Genomic DNA, 23,320 nt, shown 5'->3' with positions numbered 1-23,320 from the left:
TCATGTATTTTCATTGTCATCATTCCTCATTCCCATCTATGGAATCTTTGTTAAAACCCTCTTTAATTTCATGGAACATCTTCCAACATTCCCATGACTAATGTAATCCACCAACGTCTCTTAGTGAGTAGTGAATGGGGCCAACATTGAAATTTCTTCAAACTATTCTTGTATGCATCAAAATTTGACATGGTTGGACTAGTAGACACATTCCTTAACAATATGCAAGACTTTCAAGACTCGAGGATGCTTTATGTCCCCATAATATTTGAGATCATCCATGTTCACATCAAAGTTCATCATGCAACCTCATTATCATTATTCCCCATTCCCATCTATGGAATATTTTTCGAAACTCTCTTGGAATGTCATGGAATGTCTTCCAACACACCCATCACCAATGTCATCCACCGACATTGCACAGTGAGCAGTGAATGGGGCCAACGTTAAAATTCCTTCAAACTATTCGTGTATGTGTCGAAATTTGACATGGTTATACTAGGAACATGCCTTGATGGTATGTGAGGGTTTCAAGACTCAAGGATTCTTAACATCCTCAAATAATCTTTCAGATCATCAATGTTTGGATCAATGTTCATCATGCAGTCTCATTTTCATCATTCATCATTCCCATCTATGGAATATTTGTCAAAACTCTCTTGAAATGTCATGGAACATATTCCAAAATTCTCATCACCATTGTCATCCACCAACACCCCTTAGTGCGTAGCGAATGGGAACAACATTGAAATTTCTTCAAATTATTCCTGTATGCATCAAAATCTAACATGGTTAGACTAGGTGCATGCATTGATGATATGAGAGGGTTTTAACACTCACGGACATCATTCTTGATCATCATCGTCACCATAATTATGGTTTTCATTTCCATTGTGTTTAGCATCCATTTTAGCTATTTACATTCTAGTTTGGCTTCCTATTAGGGATTAAGGGAAATAAGAGTTAATTAGGTATCATATATATGGATAAGAGATTATAGTGATTAAGGGTTAAAGGTTAGATATTTTAGAAGTGCAGGAATAAAATGGTTATGGGTTAAGGTTTTTAGAAGTTAAGGTATTTTGTAATTAGGATCATTGGGGATTTGGGGATCATAGGTTATACAACTAGTTGGAAGATAGGCACCAAAATTATATGGATTTGGTGTATAAAAGTTATGGGTTATTGGGTCTTATAATAATTGGTTGGGGATTAAGGATCGTAAAGGTTTTCAAGGTTGTAAATGATATATAATAAGCATTAAATATGACACATATAAGCGATTGGGAATTATATGGATCAAGTGTTACAAAGTGGGGGTGATTAGTTACAGAGTTTATGGGTTACATAAGTTAACGGAAAGGGGGTTTATGCATAAACAAGTGATTGGTTAAAGATTATATTAAATTAAGAGTTAGTAAAGTTGAGGGGTTAATTAGTAGGTATATATAAGTGTTTAGTGATTATAGGGGTTAGGGATTATATGTTTGGGGTTGTTAAGGTTACTTGCTATAGAAGTCACCTTATATGGATTAATGAATATGAGTGATAAGGGTTATGGTTTGGGAGTTACAAGAGTTAAATGTTATATGGGTTGTGAGATATAAGGTTAGTAAGTAGAGGTGTTAATCACTAGAGCTTAGATTTTATATAGATTATTGATTCAAGATGTTATATGTTACATGTAGGAATTTACAGGTTCAATTCCTTAGATAGAACATCAAAGGACACCACTCACAAACAGATCACAGATCAGTTAACCAGTATTCTTGACGTGGTTAAAACCCTCAAAGAGGGAAACAGTGCACGGCTTGAGCTAACATGGCCACTTCTGACAATTTATTATGTAAAAGAAAGAAAATTTGCATAACCTTCTCTCATGAATAGTCATCTAACAAATGACCCTCCATGCTCTTTAAATAGAGATCATGGATCAATCAGGTGTTAAGCCACTGATCAAGTGTTAGTAATACCGAGGAGAGAATGAACCGTCAGATCAATTCATATCTAGAACATATCATGATCGTCAGATTTTAAGTTACAAAAAGTACATACTAAATAAACACACTTTACCTAGCTATACACTAGACCAAGTTGTACTTAATTACTTCCTATGTGTCGGAATATCCTAACATCCCCCCTTAAGAACAACTTGGGATAAGATTGAAGGATGTACAAAGATGACACAATAGGAGAAGGAAGGATGCATTAGAGCCTATCCCCCTTAGTGACAACTTCCTGAACTCCAACCATAAATCAAAGTTTAGTAAACTTCACCTCTGTGAGATCCTTTGTAAAGATGTATGCAACTTGATCATTGGTTGAACAATATTTCACTTCAAGAACATGGTCATGAATGAGATTTCTGATGAAGTGAATGTGTAGTTCAATGTGTTTGTTGCACTAATGCTGGACTGGATCTTTGCATAGTTGAATGGATATTTGATTATCACACCAAAGTGTAATCGGATGTTGCTGTTGAAAACCAAACTCTGATAGGATCTGACAAAGCCACGGGGCTTCCTTATTAGCTTCAATGACACCATGATACTCTGCTTCTACTGAAGAAAGAGAAACGACACTTTGTTTCTTGCAAGCCCATGTAATAGGTCCATAACCAAGAGTGAAGACATAACCTGCAGTAGACTTCCAATCATCAGAGTCACCAGTCCAATCAAAATCAATGAAACCAACCAATAGAGTAGATGCTTCTACACTATAATGAATCCAAAACTGAATTGTACCTCGAACATAATGAAGTATTCTTTTAGCTTCTTTCTAATGAATTTCATGTGGGTTTTTTCATAAACTCAGCAACAAGGCCAACAGCAAAGGAAAGTTCAGGACAGGTATGGGTCAATTACAAAAGTTTTCCAACAAGTTGACGGTATAGGGTAGAATCAACTTCAGGGGAAGTACAAGTGACTGAAATTTTGGCTCCAGACTAAAATGGAGAAGGGGCTGGCTTACAGTCTTCCATGTGAAAATAGCATAGAAGATCACAGGCATACTTGGATTGGGAAATGGAAATGTCTTCTTTGGATTGCAATACTTGAAGACCAAGAAAATAATGCAAGTGTCCTAAGTTTGTCATTTCAAATTGATTTTTAAGGCTGGACTTCACATGGTTTATAAGGTTGGGATCGCTACCAGTAAGCATAATATCATCAACATAAAGAACAATAATTATAAGAGACTTTCCCACTTTCTTGGTGTAGACAGTATTGTTAGAATGACACCTGGAAAAGCTAGTATCTAAAAGAAAGCTATCCATTTTGGCATTCCAAGCCCGAGGGGCTTGCTTGAAACCATAAATGGATTTCTTAAGTTGACATACAAGGCTAGAGTCTGTTTGTATAAATCCATGAGGTTATTCCATATAGATTTCTTCATGTAAGTCCACATGCAATAAGGCGGGTAACATCCATCTTAAGGACTTCCCATTTGAAAGAGGCGTCAATGGAAAGAACAAGGCAAATAGAGTTCATTTTGGCAACAGGGGAGAAGGTTTCAGTATACTCAATGTCTTCAACTTGTGAAAAACCCTTAGCAACAAGACGAGCTTTATGTTTATCAACGTTTCCATCTGGTCCAAACTTGGTTCTGTAAACCCATTTGCATCTAACAATTTTCGTGCCTTTGGAATAGGAACAAGGTCCGATGTATCATTTGTCAATAATGAACGATATTCTTCATTCATAGTTGTGTCCCAATCTGGATGGCCTGAAGATTCTACAAAGGTGTCAGGATCATAATTTGTTGAAGCTTCAACCAATAACTAAGAGTCTCTATCGAACTAAGAACATGTACGACATTGATATGTAGGATAACTTGCAACAGCACCTGTCGCATCCCGAGTAGCATGGACCCATTTTGGAAGATGATGATCTAAAGGAGGATCCCTAGAAGGTGGGGGAGGATTTTCATCCTCGTTGTCATCATCTAAAGAAGGAATATTTTCAGAATTAAAAGGGATAGAGAGAGTTGGCACATCCGTCGAACTAGGCTCATAGGACAATATATTTTCAACAAACTTTACATCTCTTCTAATGATAACATTTTTGGATTTAGGTTGAAGAAGTCTATATCCTTTGACATCTTCAGAATATCCAACAAAAGTACATTTTTCACTCTTAGGTTCTAAGGCTTTATGTTTCTCATCTGGAATATGGGCCCATGCTTCACTTCCAAAAACATGAAAGTGACTTACATCTGGTTTAATTGAGCTCTGTGCTTCTTCTAGAGTGATATTCTTTAAAACCTTAGTAGGAGTTCGATTTAATATGTAATTTGCGCAGTTAATTTCTTCTGGCCAAAAATTAAGGCTAATTCCTTTAGATTGAAGCACACAATTAGTCGTTTCCTTTAAGGTGTGATTCTTCCTTTCAGCTACACCATTTTGTTGTGGAGTATATGGAACAGTATGTTGCTATTGAATTCCATGCTCAGTGAAAAAGTTGATGAATTTTTTGTTAACATATTCTCCGCCATTATCAGATCTTAGCTTAAGAATTTGATGTCCATATTGTTTCTCAACAAAGGCCTTAAAGGCCAAGAACATGTTAAAGACTTCACTCTTGAGTTTTAAGAAGTATACCCAAGTGCATCTGGAGAAATCATCAATGAAAGTTAAGAAATACTTGTAGGCAGATAATGAAACAACTGGAAGTGGACCACATAAATCACTATGCACAAGTTGTAAAGACGTTGAGGCATGCCAAGAGGCATGATTTTCAAAACTATCTCGATGATGTTTTCTGAGTACACATCCAGAAAAAACACCATCTCTCCAAGATACCATAGGAAGACATGTCACCTATTTTCTTTACATCGATTTTGAAGGGAGCGATAGTTTAAGTGACCAAATCGTTCATGCCAAAGTTTGCTCACTTCATCATTATGAGCAACAAATACCGAGGGAAGAGTTGATGACCCAAAGTTGTTAAACTTACAACCTTATAGAATCATCAGCAATGCCAGTAGCTAAAATCTGTCTAGGATCTCTTAGGTCCTTAATTACAACATCATGAGGTGAAAATTCAACAATTTTACCTTCACCTGAATGAGTTATCTGATATATAGATAGAAGGTTGCAGGATAAGGTAGGAACACATAATACATCATTAAATTGACCATTGTCTAGATGAATAGTTCCAGTCCCTACAACACTAAGAGATTTATCATCACCAACATATATATTTTTGGTGTTACGATCATTTAAAGAAGAAAACATGGCTTTGTTTTTTCCATGTGATAAGAAGCTCTAGAACCAATGAGCCACTCATGAGAATGAGAAGAAGAAGATACATTTAGTCCACAACCAAATTGAGATGTTTGACAACCACATGCAAAAATTGTTATTCCTGAAGATGAAGTTGAATTTGAAGAGTGCTCCAAATGGATGTTATGCTTCTTCATTGTTGGATTCTAAAAGGCCATCACGATTACAAAATTTGCAATGTTTATCACTCTTTTTCCCTTTGTTTTTAGTTTCCTTTTGAGGCTGAAATGTCTTAGGACCCTTGTTTGGTTTAGGACCATTCTTTTTAGGATGCTGCTTCTTAGGATTCTTTGAAATTGGTTGTTGCTGGGTTGCTGAGGCTTTCTTAGAAGAGTTTCCAATATTAAGAAGACAAAGATGTAAAAAAAATTCTTGTTCTCTTATTAAAGAATCACAAAAGGCATCAAAAGAGGGGAACTTATAGTCTTTTCCTTGAGAAATAAAGGCTTCTCTAATAGAATGGAAGGTGGAAACAAACAAAGAGTAGGTTGGTCATAACTTAGTAAGAATGGAATAGATAAGACTACTTCTTTCTTAACCGTAGCACCTTCCAAGAGAAGTCTAAGGGTCTTGAACTTGGACAAAAAATCTTCAATGGAAGAAAAATTATTGGGGTCTAATGTAAGCAACTCATTTTCGATTTGATGGGCTCTAATTTCATTTTTAATTTCAAAAACTTTTTTGAGTTGTTTCATTGCTTCATCGAGGATATCAATTTTTGCGATATAGAATCTAAGGTATGGAGAAATAGACATCCCTATCATACCACTTGCTTGATCTTGCTTATTTTCCCATATGGATTGCTTATCTTCATCTTTAGGTTTAAACTCTTGGTCTGTGGCTATTCTATAAAGACCTTTACTTCTAGGTAAATCCACCATGTAGGATAGCCATTGGAAGTACTTGGTGTTCTCAAGAATAACTAGGCATGGAATTTCCATTTTAAAAGAAACATAAGTTGTAGATGTTGAAACTAAGTGTTCCAATGGAAAGATATTGAAAAATTAGTCCAATTCAAAAAAACGGCTCTGAAAACAGCTTCCGTATGAAGAAGTTATGGTTTTCTGAAGAAAAGTTGTTGAAGATGCCAATGAACTATGTGAACGTTGGGAAGTGAATGATAATGTTATATTTAAAAAAAAATCCCCCCTTTCCAAACTTAATCTAATTAGCTCACTATTAAAAAAGAATTACTTTATGTGACCCACTTTTATAAATAAGTGTAAGTCACTTTTACAATGGTACTTTATGAACTATCCACTAGATTGTAACTTAAATAAAAGATAAAGTGACTTTAGAATTATAAGTGACTCACTTTTTATAATGGGTGAGAACACTTTTACATAAAGTAACTTTAAAACATAAGTTACATGTGTTTTTTGAAAAAGTAACTCAACAAAAAGAAAGACTTGAACTCAAGACCTCTATTCTCATAAAGTATCTTTAGATCAAATGAACTAGTTTAAAAGGTTTTTTTTTTTTTTTTTTCACTTAAGCTTTGGAGTGTGTGCTTACTTGAAAAACTCTTTTTTGCGTACAAAACAAAAACAAAAAACCACACAAACCAAAACAAACACACAAAAGTAAACCAAGCCTTACAGCGTAAAGTTAGATATCACTGAAAACTATATATTTTCCTCAATGTTTATGGTTTTTCGAGATCACACTAAAGCGCAATGGAAAAGAGCATACACATGAGAAAAATCATTTCTTTCTGTTTCTAGTTTGCCTAGATCACACAGAGTCGTGGAGCAAAGAGCATATGCAGAAATGAAAGGTATAGATGTGGTAATAAAAAAAAATTATAGAGGACTATAAACCGAAATAAACAGAGAGATAAATAACTAAAATTGTATACCTCCAAATCTTAAAAATTACATAACTAGGGCTACCGGAAACCTTTTTCGCATTAAACGAAAGGGGTTCCTCACTGGAACATATGCTCCTAACACAATAGAGAAGCCCTCTCGGCCCGAAAGTGGACAGAAATAGTAGCTCTAGGAAACGACAGTTGGATGTAGTTGTACCGGCTTCGAATTTGGATCACCAATGGATGCAGCCTTGAATAGCTCTGATACCATGTAGGAATTTACAAGATAAGTTACTTAGATAAAAAACCAAAGGACATCGCTCACAAACATATCACAAATTAGTACACCAATATTCTTGACCTGGTTAAAACCCTCAAAGAGGGAAATAGTCCACAGCTTGAGCCAACGCGGCCAATTCAGGCAATTTATTAATGTAAAAGAAAGAAAATTTACATAAGCATTTCTCATGAACGGTCACCTTACAAATGACTCTCCATGCTCTTTAAATAGATATCATGGACCAATCAGGTGTTAAGCCACGGATCAAGTGTCAGTAATACTGAGGAGAGAATGAATTGTCGGATCACTTCATGTCTAGAACATATCATGACCTTTGGATTGTAAGTTACAAAAAGTACATACTAAAGAAACACACTTTACCTAACTATACACTAGACCAAGTTGTACTTAATTATTTCTTATGTGTCGAAATATCCTAACATTACATGGTCTAAGGTGATAAGGGTTGGATGTCATGAGGACGTTAGAGGTCATAATGGTTAGGGATTCAGGGTTAGAAATTAGGAGTGATAAGGGATTAAGTGTTATGAGATACAATATGGGTCACTAATGAGGGCTTATCATGGTTAAGTGTTTGGGGATAAGTCTTATAATGGATAAAGGTTATACATGTCAAGGGTTATGGGTTAGAGATTAGGGATATAAGAATTAGGGGTTACTAGTTAGAAAATATAAAGGCTATAACTTAGGGGTGATAATGGTTAAGAGATTTAAGGGTTAGATGTGGTTGGTGGTAATAGGAGTAAAGGGTGATATAACCTACATGGACTAGCATTTAGGGTTAAGTGTTATTAAGGTAAGGGATTACAATGGTTAATTAGGAATTAGGGGTTATTGTTAAGGATTATGTGATTTGGTTCAATGGTTATATAAGTTATATAGGTTCTGATTTATAGAGATCACTAATTACAGGTTAAAGTGCTAGTGAAAAGGGTTTCATGGGTCAAGAATCATAAGTGTTGGGGTGATATGTTAGGTTTTATAGGTGATGGGGATTAAAGGTGGGAAAATTGACATGGGTTATGTTTTATAGATGTTACCATATATGGGTTCTAGTGGTTCATAAGTATGGGGATTAAGGGTTGTGGGTTAGTTATTAAGGTTTATAAGGGATAAGGATAAAATTTATAAGGTCACACAATGGGTTTTATTAGGATTAATATATGTATGGGGATATGGGATAGAGGGATTAATGATTATGTGGGTTAGAAACTAGGGGTTTTGAATTATGTGTTAGGGTTTATTAGGGCTATGTTAGCCTCCTGTTGCGACAGGTGTTCATTTTTCATGATTGACATTTTTACATGCCAAATATGTCATACTTCACATGCTGCAGTGTTCCATATTTCCAAAAGAGGTCAAAGAAGATACTATGAAAGTGTGCCAATCCAAATGCCACTGCTGAATTCCAATTTTGATGACTTAACCATTTTTAAAAGAATGTTCTATAAAAGGGAGGGCCAAACAGCTTAACCTTGGTCTCCCTAGGTTTCAATTTCCTGTTTTAGAATATAGAGAATGATATCTGTCCAAACCGCTTAAGCTTGGCAGATTTGTAGATAGGTAGAGAATCAAAGGAGCCCAACTGCTTAATCTAGGCCCCTGACAGAAATAAGTGTAGACTTAGATAGGAGAACGAAAAAAGAAAAAAAATCGTAAAGCTGGGTCTGCAAGTCTAAGTGCACCCAAACCAAAGAGAAGAAAAAATGTTAGGAAGGTAGGCTAGGTAGGTAGTTTTTGAGGTTGCAGAATGATGATTCATGATCAAATTTGTGTTTCTTAGTGTTATATCTTTTCAGATCACAGGCTTGATGCAGTTTTTCATCTGGAGGAACTCAAGCTGGACATAACTAACTCCCTTTCCTCTTATTCCCCAAATCACTCACTAATTTCCTTGAAGAGATCAAGATCTGCTTGATGCCTCTTAGTCATCATTTTCCACATCATTGGGCTTGGTGAAGATCTGCCTCACTCAAGGATTTCCATTCTTCTGTTACAAAGTTCTATTCCCCCAAAATGGCCTAAGGTTCCTTACCTTAGCGCTTTCTCATCATCTCCATATTAACTCCTGACTATATTATATAGCCCCCTATCTATTTCCCCTTCCCCTACTAAATCTATGCTAAATAACTCCCCTATATATATATACCCCGCCCTTTAGCACTATAGCTATGTCTTTATCAGTTCTGGGACATAATAGTCCACCTGGGACTATCATGAACCCATCTGTGTCCTAACAGGAGTTGGTGTGACACCTGGTCATGTTAACAACCTTTTCCCCTAACCTTAAACCTACAAAACCCACTTCTTCGCCCTTATCCTAGAGTTTTGTCCATATACATTCAACCCCCGCTCGTTTAAACACCCACGAAAACCTGCATTCCCTAAGTTTTCACCCTCCCCGCCGCACTATATCAAAATCCGAATATTCACGCACCCGTCCATTATTCCCCCGCCAGTTCCGCGCTCCGTCCACCATCGGATCGGGCCCTCCCCATCCGACGGCTCTCAGTGATTTCAAAGGTGCCCCACTGCTCGAACGTTAGCTCCCGATGGCGAGGCGGTTTCTCCGCCGTACCAACGACACTTGTTCGCTTTCTATTGCGTCGGAGGGGCTCTGACAGATACCGCCCCCATACAGAAAGCGGTCTGATGAAACCGCTTTCCGCTTTCTATACGCGTGCCCCATGCAACCTATCCTGTTCTACGTGTCTGCCTCGTCACCATGCCACATCACCTGCACAACATCGGCCTCCTGCCGAGTCATCCCTGCCACGTCATCCAGCGTACATGCTGACGTCATCCTGCCACATCATCTGTCGTACCATGGTCCCACCTGCTGACGTCATGCTGACGTCATCATCAATTTTGAGGCGAAAGGCGAAAATCGTGCTTAGGAAGCCCAGATTCAAATTCTGAGGCAGTTTTTCATGCGCGATTAGCGCCTAGCACTAATCGCGCACGGCTACGGGAAAAGGGCCGAAGTGGAAAATCCCTCATTTCACAGCCCCCAACAAGCCCAAAAGGTGCCGAATGACCCGTTTTTCTTCGCGAGGCATGCAGAGATGAACAAAAGACGATTCTAAAGGAAACAGAGGGCCAAACAGCGGCCATTAAGTTTTGATTTGACCCGCAGCGAGAGAGAAACCAGCCCGATTCATTTGTCAAAGAGTATCAGAGGAGAGATGAAGCGTCAAAGAGTATCAGTTAAATTTTTTAATGGAAATCTTCAGTTCCCAAAGCAGGTCAGCATTGATTGGCCTCCAGCAGAGTCAAATCAGGAGGTGTAAGCCCATCCCAGCTCTCAAATCACAGTTAAAGCACTTAAAGCCACCAAACCACAATGGAGCAGAATTCCATGCACAGTTATTGCAGAAGCATTGCACCAAGCCACCGAGGACAACTCATTAATTCAGTTTTGATATGGTTTCCCTCAGCGCAGCCCATAGATATTTTCTTGCATTTATTTTTGATAAGTTTAGGTTAAAGTAATCACTTACTTTCATAATTGTTTAGGTCACAGCTGTAATAAACAATTTTGGAGAATTTTTTCCTATATATACCACCCTCTATATTGTTTCAAGGTTTGGTTGATTGATAACTTTTCATTAGAGACTCGCACTGTATGTCTGATACTTTTCTTTAATCAAAGATTGTTGAAGATATTGGAGCAATGACTGCCTAATGTGTTGTTAATGGTCTCTGGAGACTGAATGATGGAATTCTTGTGCTGCAACATGAATCAATAAGTGCCTCTTACCTCTGTTTTCATTTTTCACCATCTAAATAGCAAAAAGAAAGATTAGCTTAGAACTTGTTGAGCTGCACTCTAGGCTCAATTTATGCTATTTCTTTATGTTTTTCATCTGAAATGAACTGGACATGAATATGAATTCCTTGTGGCTCATATTTACTCTAATTCACATGCGTTTAACAGTTATCTAGGGATTCTTTACTGCCCTTAGATAGAGCTCATCCACTTTTCTCTGTTAAGCTGACTGAGAGATTCTTAATTTCCTCTCCTTCCTTAGCATTCTTTCCATCCTTTAAACTTGGAAAATTGTTCCATGTGCAGCTACCTTGCTCCTTATTCCTCTTGTGACCAAGAAAACACACCAGCAGTCCTACTTCCTTGACTCCATGCCCAATGGTTTGAAACTTTCACACTACACCTGCCTCTTTACCTGAAAACACCAATCTTCCCACCAAAACACAAACAAAAATCCCTAAAACTCAATAGCTAGCCTAAAATCATCATCAACAAAGCTAAATCATAAAGAGAGAGCCATCTCTGACTGCAAGTGGGCTAGAACCTGCAGTCCAAAGTTGGTTTGTGGTTACCTCGGCCGTATCCCTTCACTCCGACCTGGGGGACAACCTGAGTGTTAACAGGCTATTCATTAAGGGTTAGGGGTTTTTTTTAAGGGGTTATAAGGTGAGGATTTATAAGGTTCAAGTGTTTTCAAAGTGTTAAGGATTATAAGTTAACATAGTAGTTATCATCTATAGTGGATATAATAATTTAGGAATGTTGGTTATTAATGCCAAGTCTAAAGGATATATGCATTTAGGGATAGGGTTTATTTGGTTTAATGTTTAAAAATGAAAAGGGTTTGGATATGTCATATAGGTTATGGGTTAGGGAATATAAGAGTTATAGAATATGTTTGTATATGGGATTAGGTTATGGATCATATATGTTGCTAGTTAACAAGTATAGTTGTTATGACTAAGAGTTTATTAGTGATAATGGTTACCTTTCAAGAGTTAAGGGTTATACATTTATGATTTTTTGGATATGGTTATTATGGTTACAATATATATTAGATAATAGACATTAGGGGTCAAAATTAGTAGGTGTTAAGGGTTATAGGAGCTTGGGATTATATTTGATGTGTTATACAATTTAGGGGTGATAAGGCTTGGACATTGTTGGGTCATGTAATTGTCATTTGTTTCCTACTTATTTTCTGATTTCTTTTATCGCTTTTGACCAACAGGGCCATATTTTATTACTGTAACAACTCTTATTCACCTAAGTATGTCCTTTTTCACTTGTCGCTTTATTAATCTACTTCTATTTATAATTTGACATTAGAACTATTGTCTTAGTATGATTTTTATCATAAAACTAATATATGGGTTGTTTTTTATTTGGATGGTCTGTCAAAGCTTGTTGTTATAGGATTAAATTTATGTTCCTTTACCAATTTGGTTTAATTAAAGTTGCAGAGCTTTTTTTCTTACACATACAATTGTTTAAGAACGTGCTTCCTTTCCTGATCAGGCTAGATCTAGGAAATATCAGGACCCTCCTATTGTGCACATTATTAGAAAACAATACAATTTAATATTAGGAAATAATGTTCCTACCAAGTATGAATGCTATTGTAACTGTACCTATTGGTGTAATGATTCTTTATAATACTTTAATTGATTTAGGAGCTTCCATCAATATATTGTTGAACATATGAACAAGAATAGTCTGATGTACCCTTTAGTGTTGATACAATATTTGTTGTTGTAGTATAAATCTTCATCACAGGACACCAATCAAATTTCATCATTGAATTTGAACCACAAAGTAGCTTTCATAGCATTCAGTCATACAGTCTAATGACATCATGATGGTAAGCTAAGGACAGGTATGCATCTTTTTTCAATTACTTGTGGATTTGGTACTTGAGAAGCAACAATCTATTATGAAACCAGCTCACAAAAAGATAGAAAAGATATATCAACGCCTTATAATTCCGCCTCTTCAAGGGGAAAACCTCCTTTACATTACACAAATGAACAATTCTTTGATGATATAAATGATAAGACCTCCTTTCTATATATAGGAGTCTAAGGAGTCGTAATATAATCAGAGCCGACATAACAATAATAATGTAAGGGCACAATAATAACAATAGTGGGCTTCTATGGGGCACAATAGTAACAATATGGGGACTACATGGGTACAAAAATATAATAAGGGGGTTGTACTAATAACAATAAGGGGTTACACTAGTAGTATAGAGGCCTAACATGCCCCTTTCCTTCAAAAAGTGTTGTCCTCAATGCTTGAGTAGTTCTTGATGCTTCTGTAGAATATTCTTGTCTTCCCATGTGGAATCTTCAGTGGGTAAGTTCTTCCACTTGATGAGATACTCTGAAATTAATCGATTTCATAGCTGTCGGGTTCTTGTTTCTATGACTACTCCAGGTTCCAATATGATTTTTCCTTCCTCTTCAAGTTCTAGCAATATTATTTGAATTGGGATCTTCTGCAACTTTTGAATGAGTGGCCACACTTCTTCATCCTTATTCCATTCATCCCATTGCTTCATTTATCCAATCTGGTTGGATAATATAAATAGCACAAAACAATGCTTCCACGTCCTCATCCTTTCTTGTGAGTGCATCTGCAACAAAACTTTGCTTCCCTTTTCTATAGATGATGTCAAACTCATAACCCAATATATTTGTGACCCATTTTTTCTGTTCTTCTATAGATAATATTTGTTCTAAAAAATATTTAAGACTATCATGATCCATTTTTACCTTGAAGTGTCTTCCCATTCGGTAATGTTGCCATTTCTTAAGTGCATGTAGTATTTCCAACATTTCCTTCTCATAAATAGCTTGCTTGAGATGTAGCAGTAAAAATACCCAATCACCTACATCAAAACATTTTTCACTACAATGTTGATCTACTTGTTGTTTCATTCGATTTTGCACCAAAGTGGCGTTATCCTTTAAAGGTTGGAGAACTTGTTGTTGATGCTCGAAGTGATCTTTCACTGCTTGAACCTTTTTCTTCTTGATATGTCCTTCTATCTTGAGAGTTTGAGGAGTGGTAATTTCTTCCAATGCTTTACAAGATATGGTCGGATTCATTTCTTGATGCTCGATGTGATCTTTCACTTCTTGAACATTTTTCTTCTTGATATGCCCTTCTATCTTGATAATTTGAGGAGTGGTATTTCCGGCCAATGCATTACAAGATATGGTTGGATTCATTTCTTCTTTCTCGATGTGATCTTTCACTTCTTGAACCTTTTTCTTCTTGATATGTGCTTCTATCTTGAGAGTTTGAGGAGTGGTAATTCTTTCCAATGCTTTACAAGATATGGTCGGATTCATTTCTTCTTTCTCTGGGGTTGGTTCCTAGTGTATATACTCTTCTTTTGATGTTTCTTGATCCTTTTCTTCCTCCTCTTCATAATATATGTAAAATAATTTCTTTTCAGCACACTTATGACCTTTAGTGCATTTGCTTTCACAATTGTAACAAAGCCCTTTTTCTCTTTTCTCTTCCAATTGTTGTGGTGTAACCCTTGTAGGTTGTGGAAGGCTAGGAGAAACAACACTTCCATTATTATAATTGTGAGGGGTAGATTTCCTTGTTGCCATAATTTTACTTTCCACTATGTAACAAAGCTCTTTTACTCTTTCCAATTGTTGTGGTGTTGCTCTAAAGAAGGTGTTTCTCTTTCTATCCTCATAATGTGCTATCATTTCCTCCATGAAAATTGACCACATAACAAGTTGTTTACGAGAACAAATCCCTTTATACCATAAAAATTGATCCGGTTCTAAATATGAAGATGTAAAACATACCTTTTGTAACAGTGGTACACCATGTAGATCAAAATATTGCTCCATCTAAAGTATCCAATTTACCGGATACTTGCCATCAAACTTCCTCATATCGCCTTTTCTTGGTTTTAGGAGCTCGATCTTGAAACGACTATAACTCTGTAATTTTAGTTCTTCCATTTCTAAAATTGCGACTTGCAGTAGCCCTCTATGTTCTCTTTTCAATGCCACCAGTCTGATCCAAATTGGATTCTCCAAGGAAGAATTATGCCAAATCTCCCACGGTGACCTGATTATAGACTAGTTCAGTAGAGTGAACTTGTGCCACGTGCCACGTGTCACTGTTTCTACCTTTGGATCTAAAATATGTATACAAGAAACTACAGTCTATCCTTATTCTGTAACTTCTTATGAAATTTCAATCTGATGCTCAAAATAAAAGTTATGACTATTTTCCCTAGGTCACCTGTTTGGAATGTAATTTGGGAGTCTGCAAAAAGGCCAACTTCCTTAGATCATATCTCCGCAAATATAGCACCAAAAGCTATGAAATTTGGAGTCGAGATTCAGACAGATTTCAACCCAAATGGGTTTTTTTATTAGTTTTTGAAACATCGCAGCAAAAAAAAAAATAAAAAAAAAAATAAAAAAATAAATAAAAAAAATTAAAAAAATTAAAAAAATTAAAATTAAAATTAAAATTAAAAATAAATTAAAATTAAAATTAAAAAATTAAAATTAAAAATAAAAATAAAAATTAAAAATAAAATTAAAATAAATAAAATTAAAAAATTAAAAATTAAAATTAAAATTAAAATTAAAAAAATAAAAAATTATAGCGCAAATTCCACGGTGACCTATTTGGAGCAACGAAACCCTAGAATTCAAAGCTCTGATACCAAATGTTATGAAACTAGCTCACAAAAAGATAGAAAAGATAGATCAACACCTTAGAGTTCAGCCTCTTCGAGGGGGGAACCTCCTTTACATTACAAAAATGAACAATTCTTTGGTGATACAAATAACAAGACCTCCTTTCTATATATAGGAGTCTAAGGAGTCATAATATAATCAAAGCCGACATAACAATAATAATGTAAGGGCACAATAATAACAATAGTGGGCTTCTATGGGGCACAATAGTAACAATATGGGGACTACATGGGTACAAAAATATAATAAGGGTGATGTACTAATAACAGTAAGGGGTTACACTAGTAGTATAGGGGCCTAACACAATCATAATAGTATGTACACATGTTGAGGATGGTTGTTACAATAAGTTGGGGGGAGGAGTGCATCATTAAAATGATGGATGATGATTTCACTCGAATTTATTCGTCAAATTAATACATACCTCACCCTGCCATAACACTGCATGATTAGACAGCTTTGACCCCATTACTTTTTACAATTAAATCAATGTAACCACCACCATTAGTACCAATATTCCTTCATCATTATTACTTTTTTTCTTTAGTATCTATGTTATTACATCTGGAGATCATTGCAATCGTCTAAAAATTCCTTTTGATTTAAAAATTTTGAATTGGTAATGTTGGGCATGGAATCCCCCCAAAGCATGTTTTGGGGCTCAAAGCCCAAGTTTTGACCCATTATTGTTGTAAAGCTCCACGAATTGCAGGCCCGGGGCGCGAAAGTATGATAGAGTCACAGGGTTGTCCGCCCTAGTTTTGTAAAGTAATGTCGGCTGGATAGACCTACCCATGGTCCGTGGACCATGGGATTGTATAAATAGAGCGAGGCTCTAAGTGTAAAAGAAAACATATAATAGTAGAATAAGTAGTAACAAGTATAAGTGATTGAGTCGCAAGTGTAAAGTGTGTCTTTGGGTCGTAGAGTAGGAGAAATCTTTGCAACTGAGTGCGTAGAGACCTAGTAGTCCATAGCTGAGTGCGCGGACCCCTGAAGTTGAGTGCGCAGGGTGGAGTTGAGTCTATAACCAAGGAAGGAATTAATAAAGAGAAATTTTATCATAATTTTGTGTATCTATTCTTGGGTTAATGCATGTCTGATATAATTTGCAAATATATTGTTTAGTTACTCCGCACACCTATATGAATGGTTTATATTGTTAAGTATACTTAAAGAACTCAAGTAGGAAAAGTTAATTAACTAACGTTGGAATACCATTGAGGTCTTGGGTAATAACGTAGAGTGTGATGTTCAGCCCCTCGGTAGGGCTATGCAAAGGCAATATATCAGGCTGCGAGGTATGGGAAAGTGTGGAAGCAACCTGCACACAGGGTCAAACTACGGACCACTTGTACTCATCAGACATCTCCAGGGTGCGGAAACATGGTTCTAGCACCCTCCCATACTACTTCAAGTGAGACCTCAGTCTGCGCTCCACAGACTGTTGCCAAAAGGTCCAGTAGTACCGGGATTTGTTTGGCTAACTTAACTCTGAACCTAGGCCAATCCCTAATAAGCCAACAAATGGTTCTGTTGTCAGGACCGGGATCTGCATAGAGATGTCTGATGTCATATCACTGGAATCCGACAAAGAAAGGAATTAAAGAGTGGTTGGACAGAAAGATTCGCAATTTCGCAGCGCAGGAAAACAGGAATCCATGAGTATCAAAGGAAGAGTGGTTAGATTGCTACTTATATACGGAAATCCATGAAATTTTATTTGCATCCTTCCTCTTTGAGTTGTATGAGTGGATCGCGAAGCTAGTAGATAGTCAGGGAAGGTGTAGGCTCGACAAACCTATTGTGTGGACTCCAAAGTTGGTGCGCAGACTGGAAGCATCGGAAGATAAGGTCGTGCGTGCTGTGGATCATTGGCTCGATCAAATTATAGGGGGATTTATCACTAAGTTCACGGTAGATACTTCAGTCAGCTATAGCGAGGCAGAACGACGCTTCCTCAAAGGACTGCGAGGTAAGTACGTTAAATCTTTGAACACTTGGATTAAGATGCTACTGTGTGAAAAGCGGGTTATGCAAATAAATTTATGTTTAGGGCTATGCAGAGTGGGAGGATATACAGAAACGAAGGTAGCGTAGAACTAGAAACTAGCCCCTTGATTTCACCTCCGCGAGAAAGTGAGGAAGAGCTCGTGAAGGTTTCACCAAGAAGTGAAATCAGTTTGATAAAGCAGCGAATTTTGCGCATACCACTTCCACCCACACTACCGCCAGTTTCACCATCTTCACCCCCGTCTTTGCCCACACCATCTCCGCCTCCACCACATTTCTAGATGGCAAGCGTGATAAAGTTGTCGGTGTTCAAAGGAGTAAGGAATGAAGATCCGAACCAGTTTTCGTTCTTGTTAAGGGTTGTATGTGAAGCGCAGGGAGTCACGAATGACAATATAAAGAAAGCAACGCTAGTCAGTGCTTTGCAAGATCGCACCCTGACTTGGTACATTAAGCTTTCCAATGATAATTCGAACGCGAGGATTGTGGATATCCAAGCTACACTAAACAATAAATTTAGCAGACCAAAGTCAAAGACACAGTCGATCATCGGATTTAAGGAAATCGCGATGCTTCCAGGTGAGACCCCCTGGGAGTTGGATCATAGACTGAAGGGTATGATTCGTGAAGCCAAGAAGACCTTGATGGATGGGCAACACCACGCATGATTTGTAGCATTGCTGACGCCACATATAAGTAACACGTTGTCACATCAAAAGTTATCTACTCAGGTCGAGGCCTTGGAGATCGTAATGCGACTACACGAGACCCTGATACAAGATCCTAACCTGGGGGTTCAACAGATCCACGCGCAGTTGAAAAACTTGTGCCTTGAGATGCAGAGTTTGAAACAAGATAGGACAGCTCACCCAGAAGCGCGCGAGGAGGTATGGTGCATAAAGTGCAAAGGCCAGGGACATGACAAGGACCATTGTCCAGTTTTCACAAACTACCTGGCAAGAGGAGGACCAATGCCATTGAGACCAGAGGCATAAGCAAGACCGAGTGCGGCACCTACATTATGGTGTGTGATTTGTTAGATAGGAGGGAAGCATGCTATAGATAATTTCCATCTATTACAGAAGTATATGCATAAGTCCCAGCAGTTGTTCTGTAATTTCTGCAGGTCAATAGGCCACGATGAGCGTACCTGTAGAAGTTATGAACTGATGATGGATCATACTCCTACTGATAGATTTCAAACCGAAACGCGATCCCTCAATCAAAATGCAGGGATGGCGCGCACTGGATTTCATGGGCGCGGACGAGGTCAAGGTGGAATGGGACCAGGAAGAGGTTGCAGACAACTGTTATGTTACAATTGCAGAGGGCCAGGGCATTATGCCTGCGATTGTACAAATCTGATGAGACCCTCATGCTTATATCGTACCTAGTTTGATCATGAGACATAGGAATGTCCCACACTGATAGCGAAGTTGCACAATAAAGGATCACTCAAACCCCCCCAACTCAGGACCTACAAATGATGAGGTCTGAGCCACACGAGGAATACCCGAATGTAAATATCGTGCTCCGAAGTGGCATTATGATGGGGGATGACAAGGGCAAGTAGCCCGAAGAAAGTGCCTAGGTTCGTAACGCTCCCACAAAGGAACCAAAATTTGATTTGGAGCGCACTAAGGAGACGTTAATGGAAGCTAAGAAGAGATTCGTGGAGGGCTCCACTTTAGGTAGTAGAGACAAACTGAGACCGGAAATGGACCCATCTATGCTCACTACCTTTTTGGAGACATGCATGAAGCTGTTGCGCGACAACAAGGCTATGAAGGGGCTGCAAGAACTCATAACTGGATGTGTTGGGACCGCGCCAGGAGAATCGTGTGTAGTCCAAAAGCTTGGGAAGCACACAAGTGAACAGAAAGAGAGATGAGATTGACCGTACAGATCGAGGAATATGAAATGGATCAAGTGATTTTGGATCTAGGATCGGACGTGCACGTCTTGCCAAAGCAAACATGGGACAGCATGGGCAGGCCCGCATTGCAATGGTCTCCTATTCAATTGCGAAAGGAAAACCAACAAAATATCGTACATATGGGGAGATTGCAGGGAATAACAGTAGATATCAAAGGTGCGAGCGCGCTTGCAGATTTCAAAGTGATAAAGATTGTTGATGACATCAATCCCTATCCCATGCTACTGGGAATAGATTGGGCCAATGAAATGAATGGAGTAATAAATCTAAAGAAGCGCAAGATGATTTTTGAGAAAAAGTCAATGCACGTAGTGGTACCTTTAGACCCTGCGGAAGTATCGCGCTACACAGAGCCAGTGCATGACTATGACAACAACGATGATCTAGACTATATCTACAAGATAACTGTGTGGGGGTAGGACTGTGTAAATCCAACAATGGATGGCAGACTCTCGTGGGAGTGTGAAAGCTCCTACACCTCAGATTCAGACAAGGAAATAGAACGATGGCAGAACCGGTTACACAAGGTAACCACGCTCAACTGCAACATGATGATAAAGTCACTGCGCTATGTGGCAACAGAGGTAAGAGATCTGCCTATGTATTTGGGTTGACAAAGGTGGATGATTTCCTAAACAAATTTGAAAGAGAAGTGCCAGAACAACAATGGTTCGATGCTCTGAAATGGGTACTGTGCACTACACTCGCAAAGTGGTGAGGTATGCACCAGCGGAATTTTGAGGACTGGTGTGAATGTAGAAGGATGATGCGCCTATGATTTTGGAAGCCTCAGATGCGGATGAAAGCCAAGTATGATGGGAGAAACAGCCCGCGCACCCACCTGTCCAGATGGGTACAGGCGTATGGTGCACAACCTGCATGAAGGCACCCCGTCCGCACAGTAGGAAACACGATTGACAAGTAGGAGTGGGCAAGACAATGGTGCAAACAACCCCTCCATTTGGGACTAGGAGGTATGATAAGACCAAGCGCGCAGAATATTATCCACGTGGAAGCCTTTGACAAAGTGTGTGAAGTACTGAACATGGTCCACAATGCGAAATGGACCGACTGGGACTTGCACGTACCAGTGGTTCTATGGGCGTATAGGAGCACCTGCAAGAACCTGACCACGCAGGCACTGCCAAGGCTAGAATATGAGACGAATGTTGTAAGCCCTCTAGTACTTGAACAGCCTAATCTAGCACTGATATGGACGACTGTTCACGGAACCTTGGAAGCCGAAATCCAATAGGGAAACCTTAGACTCTAAGAACTTGAAGAAGACAGGGTACAGTTAAGAAAGAAAAGCGCTCTGGTGGACGCAGAAGTTAAGAAACTGGAGGATGAGATAAAGGAAGAGTTTCCCACCAAAAAAACTAGGATGGTAAGGCAAGGTGCATACGATCATACTGACAAGTTTGGTAACTATCATCGTGAATTGATTAGTCTGATGCCTTGGATTGGACCGCATATTGCTAAGCATAATGACTAGGGTCGCGCGTTGCAAATGGTGAAGTGCGCAATGTCGACCATAACAATAAAATGTGGGGATTCTCCAGGAACCATGACAGAGGACAGGATGGAACTCCACACAGGTGGTGAGGCCACCTGACTAGCCAAGGGAAGACAGTCTTAGCGCTCCAGGCAATTGGAAGGGAGCGTGGGACTATAAACTATTCTGCCCAGGAGCTGCACGATATTGGAGATGCGCGCAGAAGAAAAAAGTCACAAGGTCCACAACCGTGCATGGGGGGCTGCGTTACCACATGGGTTGGCCAGAAAGTGACCATTGAAGTCACTATTCATGATGGGATTCTCAACTTGAGGCCAAATGGAGTGGGCGGCATGCATTTAAGACGCGATTTATGGCAAGATTTTGGAAAATCTTCCACCAAGAAAGCATTAATGAACCAGAATTGGGGGGGACGATTGAACTCGAATTCAAAAAGTGCTATAAAATACAAAGGGTTGCCCAGCAAGCAACACTTGGTCATTTTCGAATTGAGCGATTGAGCAGAACCCTGAGTGTTGTGATCTGAGCATTGATTGAGCCCCTTAATTCGTGAGTGATAGATTGCAGCACAGATACAATGATAGCAACTAAGGATGGTATGGGGATAATAGAAGTGACTTCCGAGGAGGTCGTGTAGGCCCTAACTATGGTGGATGTTCCAGAAGGTGTCGAGATTGTGGAAGAAATCCTGAAATCACCACACACACCAAGACCCAAGAAGGAAAAACAAGAAATGGTTCCCATATGCGTGTCCCTGCGGAACCCGCTACGTAGCAAACTGTCGATGGAGAAGAAAGGGAAAGTTGTCACTATAGAAATAGACAAAGAAGAAGAAGATTTACAAGATCTTACCGTCGCAGAAGAAGAATATGAAGGCATATAGGTGGATACTCAGCCTATGCACTATAAGAAAAAGCTACCCACCTATGTCCCCCCGCGAAAAGGGAAGGCCAAAGTGCCCAAGGACCTAGACGAGACCAAGAGCTCGCTCCAGACCCTGCTCCTCCCAGATGGAATTATGTTTGAAGGCACGCACCTGGTCCGCATGCCGAGCATGAAATTCGAAGATTGAGACCTCGCTGACCACAAGAAGTTCCCTCACCTTGAGACCAGAAACCTCATGAAGCAGAACACCGTGGGGGTGGTGACAACATTAGAGCCACGAAAGTGGTTGCACAAAGTGGAAAAGGTCAGGATGTTGAACCTACTCTGGGTGTCGCATTTCCACTGCACCCTAATAACCATTTTCATCATCAGGAAGTTTCTCTGCCTGGTGCATGATGGGTGTTTATGGCTAGAGGAGCCCATCCCCATCATGGCAGACTCAATTCATCGTGTCTCCCGGATCCCATACAAAGGAGAAGACCTCGCGGCCATATCGGAAGGGAAAGGCATTGATTTGGATATCGCGAAGGCCATGAAGAAGAAGTACAAGCTGGAAAAGAAGAAGAGGGCCTACGCCATCTCCAGCATCAAGGACAAAGCAGTACGGGTAGCAACCCAAATCTTCGCAGGAAAAGTTATGCGCAAGTGCCACATAGACGAGGTACCAGCGTCAGTGGTCGCACTGGCCGAGCAATGTGTAGAGGGGGTCCAGTTTAATTGGTCTGAATTCCTCTGCATAAAATTTTTAGAGAATTTCCACGAAGCCCAAGAATAGGGTAAAACGTTCCACTATGCATGGTCGTAGCTGGGGAATTACCAGAGGATAGTTAATTCCCCATAATTGATAGAGATTTGCCAGAGGCTGCGAAGTATGCTTTGCTTTGGGGCGTGAAGGATGCCAACAGGATATGTGATAGCAAGATCTTATGGGTGCTCATGGAGATGAACATCCGAATGCGAATCAATCGTAAGCCACAGTTGTCACCCACGGTTTACAACAGTCTACATAGTTTTGTAGAATTTACAGCAGACATGCATAACATATATATCAGGGTGCATAA

This window comes from Pinus tabuliformis, chromosome 6 (genome assembly GCF_031772625.1).
Source record: "Pinus tabuliformis cultivar Carrire ecotype Pingquan chromosome 6, CPIR1, whole genome shotgun sequence".
Taxonomy (NCBI): Eukaryota; Viridiplantae; Streptophyta; class Pinopsida; order Pinales; family Pinaceae; genus Pinus; species Pinus tabuliformis.
The sequence above is the reverse complement of the archived record's forward strand: the minus strand, read 5'-3'. Positions refer to the sequence as shown.